We start from the raw sequence: 11,148 nt of genomic DNA on the forward strand, positions 1-11,148 counted from the left end.
ATATGCCGGGGAAAGTTTAAAAATGCAATTAAATTTAAAATAATTAAATCCAATGAAAAAATAACCATGGAGGGAATCAGAGGGAGCTCCAACTCATTGTTTCCTAACAGCAGAGCCACAATGATGGCGGCTTTGCCCTTGCTGGCCTGTCTTCCCATTCCCTCTGTAGATTCTGCATTTAGGAAACCACAAAGAAAGCCTGGACAGATTTCCCCTCCCCACACAGATGAACTTGAAAGGTCATCTGCCTCTCTTTTGGAAGCTCCTCCACGGGCCACAGTTACCCCAGATCCACACATCAGCTCTGAGAGTAGTTATTAAGTGAGAAGAGTTTGTGTTCTGCCCATTCTGGAACCCCCATCTTCCCCAGAACCCTCCTGTTCTCTATCAAAACTGGTCCTGGGACTTGTTGGATAATAAGATTTAAAACTAGAAAAGGCCGTAAACTCTTGTAGCTAAAACCTCTCATTTTATCTTAAGCCAAGGCAAGACTACAAGATCCTATGAAGTATTCACTATACACCAGGCACTGTGCTAAGCTCTGAGAATACAAATAGAACCAAAAGCAAGATAGGTCCTGCCATTGAGGAGCTTACATTCTTATGGGGGAAGATAACATACAAAAGGGGGTGAAAATGTGGGGATACTGAAGGCAAGGAGGCATGGTACCAAAGTTGGTAAGTCAGAAACACAGCTGGGAGGGGGAATAAAGTTCATCTGTCCTGACTTTTCTCCAAAATGGTGACCCCATGAAGAACTTACCAATGGGAGAAGAAAGAAGGGGGCTGACAAAACAGAAAGTTATTCCAGGGAGAGGAGGTTCCAGGAGCAGAGAGAGGTTCTAAGATGAGACATATTTTAAAATATTGTATGATTTGTTTATTTATTTATTTTTGAAAACCCTTACCTTCTATCTTAGAATCTATATTTTGCATTGGTTCCAAAGTGGTAAGATAATAGAGGTTAAGTGACTTGCCCAGGGTCACATAGCTAGGAAGTGTTTGAGGTCATATTTGAACCCAGGACTGACCTCCCATCTCTCTATCTCCTGAGCCATCTAGCTGCCCTCAGGACCCCTTCACACTTTAAAAAAGTAACGAGGCCAAGGGGGATATGATTAGGGTTATAAACCCTAAATGATCACACTAGTGATCATATCAATAATATGGAAATAGGTCTTGACCAAAGACACATGTAAAACCCATTGGATTTGTGCATTAGATATGGGAGGGGGTTGGGGGGACAGGAGGGAAAGAACATGATTTTTGTAATCCTGGGAAAATGCTCTAAGTTAATTAATTAAATTAAACTTAAAATTTAAATTAAATTTTTAAAAAGTAACAAGGATCCTTCCCAAAGAACTTTTGTTTATCTAGGTTACAGCTGTTGGTATTTAACACAATAGAAATTGAAACAGGTTAGTATTATCATGAAAATAGTTTTGACCTTGTGGACCCCCTACAAGGACTCCCAGTCCACACTTTAAGAACTGATGATCTAATGTAACTCCCTTGGTTTACAGAAGAAAAAAAATCTGAGGCTCAGAGAAGAATGGAGAGTATTGAATTTTTAGCAAAGATTGATGTTCTAAGCTAAAGGAATAAAACTCTAGTAACAGAATTTCAGGCATCAACCTGAGAAGGGAAGGAGAAAATAAACATTTATGTAATGCCTACTATATGCCAGGCACTGTGCTGAGCACTTCACAAATATTCACTCGTTTAATTCTTACAGCAATCCTGGGAGGTAGGTGTTGTCTTTATCCCTATTTTACAATTGAGGAAACTGAAGAAAAGAGAGATTAAGTGACTTACTCATGGTCACACAAGGAGTAAGTGTCAGAGAATGGATTTGAATTCAGGTCTTCCAGCATTCAGACCCAGTGCTCTATCCACTGCACCAAGGAGGATATTTTGATGGTTTGTGGAGTCTTTGACTATTCTAAAGGTTTTCAACTTTTCACCCGTAAAGCTGACTCTGTTGGAAGGAGAATGAGACTGTCTCCTCATTAGGATGTGAGCTCTTCAAGAGAAGAAACAGAAATCCTTTTCTATTTAAGTGTCTCTCCCCCTTAACACAGTGCTTGGCTGCTTAATGTATGCTTTATTCATTCAGAATGGGCTTTTACATGGGAATTGGGTGATCAGTAGAACTGCTGGCTAGAGTCGTTACCCATCAGCTCTATGAAAGAAGGACACAAGAAGGAGTCAATCCCATCCATCCATCCATCCATCCATCCATCCATCCATCCATCCCTTCTTCCTCTCCAGGCTAAGCTGGCCTCAGATCCAGCATCCTTACACCCTGAGCTCTGGAGGAAACATCAGCTGGCCATCAAAGGCAAAGATGGTGATGCTCCCATCAGACTCGTTTCCAGTAGCAGAGAGGGATGACTTTCTTTTTTTTTAAACCCTTACCTTCCATCTTGGAGTCAATACTGTGTATTGGCTCCAAGGCAGAAGAGTGGTAAGGGCTAGGCAATGGGGGTCAAGTGACTTGCCCAGGGTCACACAGCTGGGGAGGGATGACTTTCTAAGGAACCATTTCTACTCTCAACCAAACTGTCCTGCTGCAGTATGGCCACCTTTCCAAGATGATTTATTGCAGCTGGAAGCTGGACTGGCTTTCGAATTTAGACCAGGGATTTTGGTCATTGGCCCCTTTGGCAGGCTGATAAAGCTTCACAGAATAATTTTTAAAGTTTGCATAAAATGTCACAGGGAGAATTACATGAGCTTGTTGCCTCCTTGGTTATTCTATAGTCTCTTTGGAAGCAAGGATTATCCTTTACCTTTCTTTATATTCCTAGGACATAGTGGGAGCTGAATAAAGGCTTCCTGACTGGCTGTCTTATAAAGGAAACTAAGGATGCTGACATAATAGTTCTCAAAATATTTTTAAAACCAAAGTCCCAGACCCGGTGCTAAGCACCTCCACTTCAGACAGTCCATAGTTCTAGAAGGGTAGCAGGAAAGATGATTGTATCCCTCAATGTCTGGCCAGTTGCATACTGAATTTCCACTCTGGGGATGAAAAGAATCTCTGTCTCTGGGCTTCTCTTTGAAAAATCAAGTTCTGTTGGTGGTGGGAGGGTCCCCTAAGCTTCGACACCTTTCTTGGATTGAACATGTCAGTGGCTGGGGCTGGATTTTGGAATGCAGAAGTAGGCATTGAAAGGGGGAGAACCTCCCCTTCATCACAACCTCTCCTGGCTAGGCAGCTAACTGGGGAGAAAGCGACTCCATGCAAAGCCAGGAACTGGCCTTGCTTGATCCTGTGGCCTCAGCCTAAGTTATCAGCGGTAGCTCTAATGAGGTGGAACAGGGACCCACCATCTAGGTGCCTGGATATCCCCTGTAGACCTTGGCGGCTATGAAAACCTGAGGGATTGGCCTGAGGATTTCTTCAGAGGGAGAAAATTTTTCCTAGCAGGACAAATCACAATCGGTGTCTTGTCTTGTTCCAACATTCATTCTTGGGTCAAGTCATGCCAAGAAACATAACCAGATTAGTCTAACATTTGCACCCGGCCTTGACCTGAGCAGTCATGTTCCAGGGATGTACTGGAGCCAGCTCCGACCAGTTAAATATTCAGTATGAGCATTCGCACCTCAGAAATTGATAAATTATTTATTGTTTGGTTGATTGTCTAGACTCAAGAAAGTAATGGAGAATATACAGATCGGATGTGGGAGTTTATCCTGCTTCGATTTCCCCCTACAGCACTGGTTGTTAGATATTTACCAGAACACTCCAGCCCCAACCAAAGTGAGTGTGGTACCACTAAAGAATGGTACCCAGAGCTGAACAGCATGCTCCAGATGGGGTCTGTCCAGGGCAGAAATAGAAGGGAAGGGAAGAGAATAATCATCCATTGTTGACTATGTGCTGGGCATTTTGCTGAGTACTTTAACATCATTTCATTTGATTTTCACAGTAATCCTGGGGACAGATGTATCATTATTATCCATATTAAAAAAATAAACCCAAACTGTACCTTCTGTCTTAGAATCAATGCTGCATATTGGTTTCAAGGCAAAAGAGCAGTGAGGGTTAGGCAATGGGGGTTAAGTGACTTGCCCAGGGTCACACAGCTAGGAAGTATCTATGGCCATATTTGAACCTAGGACCCATCTGTAGCTCTGGCTCTCAATCCACTGAGTCAGCTAGCTGCCTCCTTTTATCCATATTTGTAGCTGAGGAATCTGAGGATAGAAGTTAGAAAGAAGTTAAAGGACTTGCCCAGGGTCTCATAACTAGGCAGGGGATCTGAGGCAGATCTTCCTGAGTCCAGGCTCACTGCTCAATATACTGCATTACCTAGTTGCCACTAACTGTTCTGTACCTGGTTCTGATCTGTTAACTGTGTGATAAAGAGGAGACATTTTGATGGACTTTGAAGCTAGGAATGATGTGTTTCAAAGGCTCTAGTCTGCCAGGATCTTTCTCTTGGCGTAGGCTCTTTGACAAATTTGTTGGCATTGGAAGGGGAGACTGAACTGCCAATGGCCCTTGAGTATGGGTGAAGCCCTCTTTTCCCTAGAACTAGCACGATGGGTCCATGAGCACGTGGACCTGCCATCTCCTCTTTCTCTTTTCTGCCTATATTTTCTTGCTTCTCAGTCAAGGAGTTTGGAGATAACCGTGAACTTCCAAAGGTGAGGAAATCAAGACAAAGAAGGTCCAGGATGGGAGTCCGTCCTAGATTCTGCAGCCACCAAGTCCAGCACTGAGGCCCCAAGGGATGACCTCTGGGACACAGTTCAGCAGGGTCTGATACTTATATCCATCTTGTCACATTTGGATGTGAACCAAAGCTCTGTATCGACTGAGTTAAGTCTGATCCCACTGTACCAGGGACCAGGCTAGTTTGGGGAGAGTACACCACCAGAAAGGTGTTGGGAGAAGGGAATGTTTACACTTCTTTCTGCCTCTTATTTGTAAATGCTGTTCTGTAAAAGGCTACTTGATGTTCATTGGTTAAATGGAACTGGAGCCTTAAACCTGGGCATCACAATGGTGGCTCAAGGTTTAGAGAAGAGATATTATTAGAGAAGAGATTACAACTCCTCAGAGGTACTCCTGGAATACTGAGGGGGCCATGTAGTCAACTTCACTCTGAAGGAGTGAGAACAAAGCCATTATCACATATACTTCAGGATTATACAGTTTGTAACTTCCTGAGAAAAACCACCTATCATTTCTCTTGAGGGTCACTTACTTGAGAATGTAATACATGGAAACGAACTTATGGGAACATGGGGATTTGGGGGTTGGAAATGTCTAGTTTTCAGTTAGTTTTAGCTCCATATGGGACATCCCCAGGCTCTTTTCCAGGCTTGGTGGCTCTTGGGAATATCTTCCAAGTTTAATCTTAAAGCAGAAGGAAGAATCTGAGCCCTGGGTATCTAGGCAAAGGCACCTTCCTTACCTTGAGGCTTTTTTAAAAGCCTATTTCTCCCTGCCTAGAAGTACAGAGATCAGTCTCACTCCCATTATGAAGGAGAGTTTTCCAACCGGCAATGGTTTGTCCTTCTTTAGGCAGCCCAACACCCTCCCCACCCCAACACCTTTTCAGGGGCTCCCCACATCAGTGCAAGCATCTGATCAGCTTACCCACTGCAGCTCAGAACTCCTGTGCTTAAGAGATCCCTAGCATCAAGGGAGGGAGAGAGGAAGGAAGGAAGGAAGGAAGGAAGGAAGGAAGGAAGGAAGGAAGGAAGGAAGGAAGGAAGGAAGGAAGGAAGGAAGGAAGGAAGGAAGGAAGGAAGGAAGGAAGGAAGGAAAGAAAGAAAGAAAGAAAGAAAGAAAGAAAGAAAGAAAGAAAGAAAGAAAGAAAGAAAGAAAGAAAGAAAGAAAGAAAGAAAGAAAGAAAGAAAGAAAGAAAGAAAGAAAGAAAGAAAGAAAGAAAGAAAGAAAGAAAGAAAGAAAGAAAGAAAGAGAGAGAGAGAAAGAGAGAAAGAGAGAGAGAAAGAAGAGAGAGAGAGAGAAAGAAAGAAAGAAAGAAAGAAAGAAAGAAAGAAAGAAAGAAAGAAAGAAAGAAAGAAAGAAAGAAAGAAAGAAAGAAAGAAAGAAAGAAAGAAAGAAAGAAAGAAAGAAAGAAAGAAAGAAAGAAAGAAAGAAAGAAAGAAAGAAAGAAAGAAAGAAAGAAAGAAAGAAAGAAAGAAAGAAAGAAAGAAAGAAAAAGATATTGCATTTAGATTGGGGAGGTGCTGAATTAAAATTCTGATTTTATTATCTATGTAAACTTAGATATGACATCCAACCTTCCTGGGCTTCACCTTCCTCTTTAAAATGAAGAAGATCTCTAGGTTTCCTTCCAGCTCTAAATTCAATCATTTAAAATTTTTTCTGGTGCCAGCTCTTTCTATTTTCCCCTATCGACCATCTCTGTGAGTCATTGTCCATTTACTCTAGCAGCCTGGGGGCTTGGGAGAAGAGGGAAGGAGACAGGGAATTGGCCTCAACTTGCAAAGTCAGGATGTTTGGTCCCTTCATTCTTTCCTCTCCAGGGATGACATGGGGAAGCTTTTGTACCTTGGCCTGGAGCTGAACAACTGCTGCCATGGTGGGAGCCCCTCCAACATGTGTCTATGAAGGTACCAGAAGTCGAAATCCAGCTCCCCGGCTGCCAGGCTCCTGGGTTGGCAGGGCTACCCATGGGGAGGATACAAGGCTTCTCCTCTGGCTGTGGCTGAAGGAGGACAGCCCAGCTGGGTAGGGCTCTGAGCCCAGCTAGGAGAGCCTCCAAGCTTCTCATTTTTTGGCTTCGGCAGTTCTCAGACTCTAAGGACTGGGGGAGGAAGTGCAGTAGCTGGGGCGGCTGCAGATGGAGTGAGGGAGCAAGGAGCCAACAGCGGGGAGAGAGGCAGAGCTAGGAAAGGTTGGTGATCTGAATGAACTCTACTCATTAGAAGTGCATTATTCATCAGCGGCTTCTGCTGCTCACCATCTGTTCCTGCCCATACAGCTATGCAGGAGCCTCCTGGCAAATGGCGGTGGCAGCGGGACCAGGCAGCCCCAGCCAGAATCTCAGAGCCCAGGCTGTCTGGGAGGGGGAGGTAGACAGGGTGGGCCTCCAGGGATACCAGAGCCATGCTTGGCCTTCCAAGGAGTAGCACCAGGGCAGAATAAGATGGAGGGCAGTGAGCTGGCTGAGAGTCTCAGGCCTTGAGTCTCTGGGTTGAGCATTCATGTTACCGGGTCATGGTAGATGGGGAGCCTTCCAGTCAAAACTCCTAGATCCCCATTAGCCATGAAAAAGCTGACAAGGTACAGTAGAAAGCAGACTTGATTTGAATCAGAAAACACAGGTTCGAATCTCAGGTCTACTACTTATTCAATAAGATTTATTAAGTGAGGGGGCAGCTGGGTAGCTCAGTGGATTGAGATCCAGGCCTAGAGATGGGAGGTCCTAGGTTCAAATCTGGTCTCAGACACTTCCCAGCTGTGTGACCCTGGGCAAGTCACTTGATCCCCATTGCCTAGCCCTCACCACTCTTCTGCCTTGGAGCCAATACACAGTATTGAGTCCAAGACGGAAGGTAAGGCTTAAAAAAAAAAAGATTTATTAAGTGAAGTCTGGAGGTCCTGAGTTCAAATGTGATCTCAGACAGTTCCTGGCTGTGTGACCCTGGGCAAGTCACTTAACCCTGATTGCATAGCTCTTGCCACTCTTCTGGCTTAGAAATGGATACTAAGACCAAAAGAAGAGGTTAAAGAGCAACAACAACAAAAAGGTTTATCAAGAGCTGCTTTGTGCCAGGCACTGCTTATTCTCAGTGTGATTTTGGATGTTACTTAGTCTCTCTGGGCTTCAATTGTATCATCTGTTAAATGGGATGCTGGGGGATGTATTAAAATATCTCTACCGTCCCTTCTGCTCTAAATGAATCAGCTCATGATCACTCAGCCCTAAGCAGATCAGAAGGTCAAAAAGGTTTAACAAAAATGAAAAACTCACTCAGTAAAAAGCCAACTTTTGGGTAAGAACCTCAAGTCAAAATGAGTTGCTAGTTTGTGCTCCCAGCCCAGCCCTTTCCCATAATGGGGTGGGGGGTGGGGGCAAAGCACCCTGTACTGTCATGTTGAGCACTTTTCTTCAGGCTGCTATAGTGACCCAAAGCTGGGCAGGGACTCGAAGAGATAATGGGTGGGGATAGAGGTTGGGAGGCCAAAGGAACAGGTTCCTAGCTTGACTTAAAAAGAGAAAATCATAGATTTGAAACGTGGAAGGAACCTTAGAGATGGTCTGTTCCAGTACCTTCATTTTACAGATGAGGAAACTGAGGCCCCAAGAAGGCATGCGATTTATTCAAGGGCAAATGGCTGGTACAGTAAATAGAGTTGGCTGGGATTTATGCCCAGGTGCTCTGATTATACCATGCTATAAAAATCAGTGATATTGTCAGGGATTAGAGCACAAACTCCACGATGAGTTTATGTGCAGCTAGTTTTGGGCAAAGTGATGGAAGTTGTCGTTCAGCTGTCCTTCAGTCTTGTCTGACTCTTTGTGACCCCATTTGGGGTTTTCTTGGCAAAGATATTGGAGTTTTTTGCCATTACCTTCTCCAGTTCATTTTACAGATTGAGGAAACTGAGGCAAACAGAATTAAATGACTTGCCCAGGGTCACACAGGTAGTATGTGTCTGAGGTCACCTTTGAACTGATTCCAGGTCCAGGGCTTTATCCAGGGACAGTGAAGGGAATCATGGGGATAACTGATCAACTGTTCCTTTTCAGGAATGATAGTGTTGATTTGATTACCAGAACTGGAGGTGGGAAACAGAAAGTTGGGAAGAGAGAGATAGAATGAAAGGGGTCTAAGGAGTAGCAAGGTGGGTCTGGCTTGGGCTGAATACAGAGAATTTTCATTAATAAGGAGTCTGGAGTCCCAGAGTGGGAGATGGACCCAGGAGTAAGGACCCAAGAGATACAGCCTAGAATAATTGATTGGGAGTCACTTGAGGTAATTTGGTGCCACAAAGAGGCAACTGGTAGTGGTAGTGGAGAGTGATGAGCCTGGAGTCAGGAAGACCCACGTTCAAATTTGACCTTGCATACTTAGTAGCTGTGTGACTTTGAACCAGTCAGTTTGCCTCTGTTTTTCTCATCTATAAAATGGGAATAGTAATAGCTCCTACCTCCTAGGGTTATTATGGGAATAAAGTGAGATAATATTTACAAAGTGATACATATATATATGTAACCTATTATTATTATTGTCACTCATTCTCTTATTCTCTCACTGAGATGTCACAGCAGAAGAATGATCTACCAATTAGGAAAGAAGGAACAAAACCAAATCATGAGAAAGAAGATGGCAAAATGTAACAACAAAGTATCCTCGATGAGTTTGTCATCAGGTTGGAATGAACTCTATTTCTGGGCACTGAAAAGACCAATAAGTGTGGCTGATGAACCCCTGTCAATGATCTCTGAAAAAATGGTGATGGATGGAGGGTGGGATGCTGCAAGAAAGACACACATTTTCCCAATTTTCAAAAGAAGAAAGAAGAGGATAACAAACAAAAAACTTTAATTCCTACTACTAATTCAGAAACATGGGGGACAGCTTGGTGGTTCAGTGGTTTGAGAGCTAGGTCTAAAGATGGGAGGTCCTAGTTATTTGCCCACAATCCAACTTTATCCAAGGATAAAAGACTTCCTTTTTCTTCTAGACCTCTTCCTTTTGGAGGCATCCGGAGATGGTGAATAGAACAAGGACCCAAAATCAGGATGGCCTGGATGTGAATCATCCCTCAGAATCTTACTAGCTGTGTGACTCCAGACAAGTCAAGTCACCTCAGTTTTCTCATCTGTAAAACAGGAATAAAAATAGTCCCTTCCTTCTAGGGTTCTTGTGAGATCCAATGAGATAATAATAGTGTTGAATCTCAAAGGTCTGTGTAAACGCTAGCTATTATCATTACTCAGTTCATGGAAACAGCTTCTCCTAGAGGACATCATATTCATCCCAGTGTCACAGTAGAAAGAAGTTTCTTGAAGGTAGAGATTCTGTGTCCTTAGTCCCTGGTGCAGTGTCTGGCACTTAATAAATGCTTATTGAATGAGAGATAGATGGATGGATTGGATGAATGAATGAATGAATAAATGAATGAATGAATGAGTGAATGAATGAATGAATGAATGAGTGAATGAATGAATGAATGAATGAATGCACTAGGAAGAGTAGGCAGCATATCCCATCACTTTTCAGTCAAGGACACATGGAATTTTCTTTCCTAAATCCAGCCATTTTCTAGGGAGCAACATGGCACAGGCAATAGAATACTGAATCCAGACCCAGGATTTAGTGATGCAGAATCAAACCTTAGCTCTGTCATTTATTAACCATGAAACCTTGGATAAATCACTTAACTCTACTCTTCAAGATTACTAATGATAAATGACTGAAAAAAACATTTATTAACACTTACTATGTGCCAACTACTATGGAGACAAAGAGGAGAGTAATACAGCCCGTACTCTCAAGGGGCTTACATTCTAATCTCCCATTTGTTCAATCCAGTGGCCTTTTCTCCATCCCTCTCTTACCTAACTTCTCTGTCGACCATTTTCTCCTCTTGGATACTCACCCCTCTGTCCATCAAGAAGGCATTTATTTATTAATTATCCACCATGTCAGGGGCAGCTAGGTGCCTCAGCAGTTAGAAAGCCAAGCCTGGAGGCAGGAGATCCTGGGTTCAAATTTGGCCTGAGACAATTCCTATTTGTGTGACCCTGGGCAAGTCACTTAACCTCCACTGCCTACCCTTTACTGTTCTTCTACTTTGGAACCGACACTTATTGACTCTAAGACAGAAGTAAGGATTTAAAAAAAATGATCCACCCTGTCCCGGATACCATCCACCTGTTAGACATCAATCATTTCCTAGGATCTTTGGAATTAGAGTTGGAAGGGAGCTCAGAAGAGGATTTAATCTACCCCTTTGGTGACTTGTCCAAGGTCACACTTATACAAATAGCTATGATTCCAACCCAAATTATGTTTTTTCCACCTGACTCCCATCCTACTTTCTCATTCCCTTCAGGGAATGGGAGGACACCTTGTTCAGACGATGAGTCAGTACCTCTAATAGTCCCTGATAGACAAACCAAGACAGAACTTGGTGTCCTTCTAGTTT

At 43.3% G+C, this 11,148-nt stretch overlaps 1 long non-coding RNA gene across 1 annotated transcript; it reads left to right on the forward strand.

Annotated features, from left to right (window-relative positions):
* Window positions 1-6,519: 6,519 nt before the first annotated feature.
* LOC103092684 (uncharacterized) lies at window positions 6,520-9,836 on the forward strand. Its single transcript, XR_459542.2, has 3 exons — window positions 6,520-6,599; window positions 9,254-9,366; window positions 9,682-9,836. It is a non-coding gene; the product is annotated as an uncharacterized LOC103092684 (long non-coding RNA).
* Window positions 9,837-11,148: the final 1,312 nt, after the last annotated feature.

Source organism: Monodelphis domestica, chromosome 1 (assembly GCF_027887165.1).
Source record: "Monodelphis domestica isolate mMonDom1 chromosome 1, mMonDom1.pri, whole genome shotgun sequence".
Lineage (NCBI taxonomy): Eukaryota > Metazoa > Chordata > Mammalia > Didelphimorphia > Didelphidae > Monodelphis > Monodelphis domestica.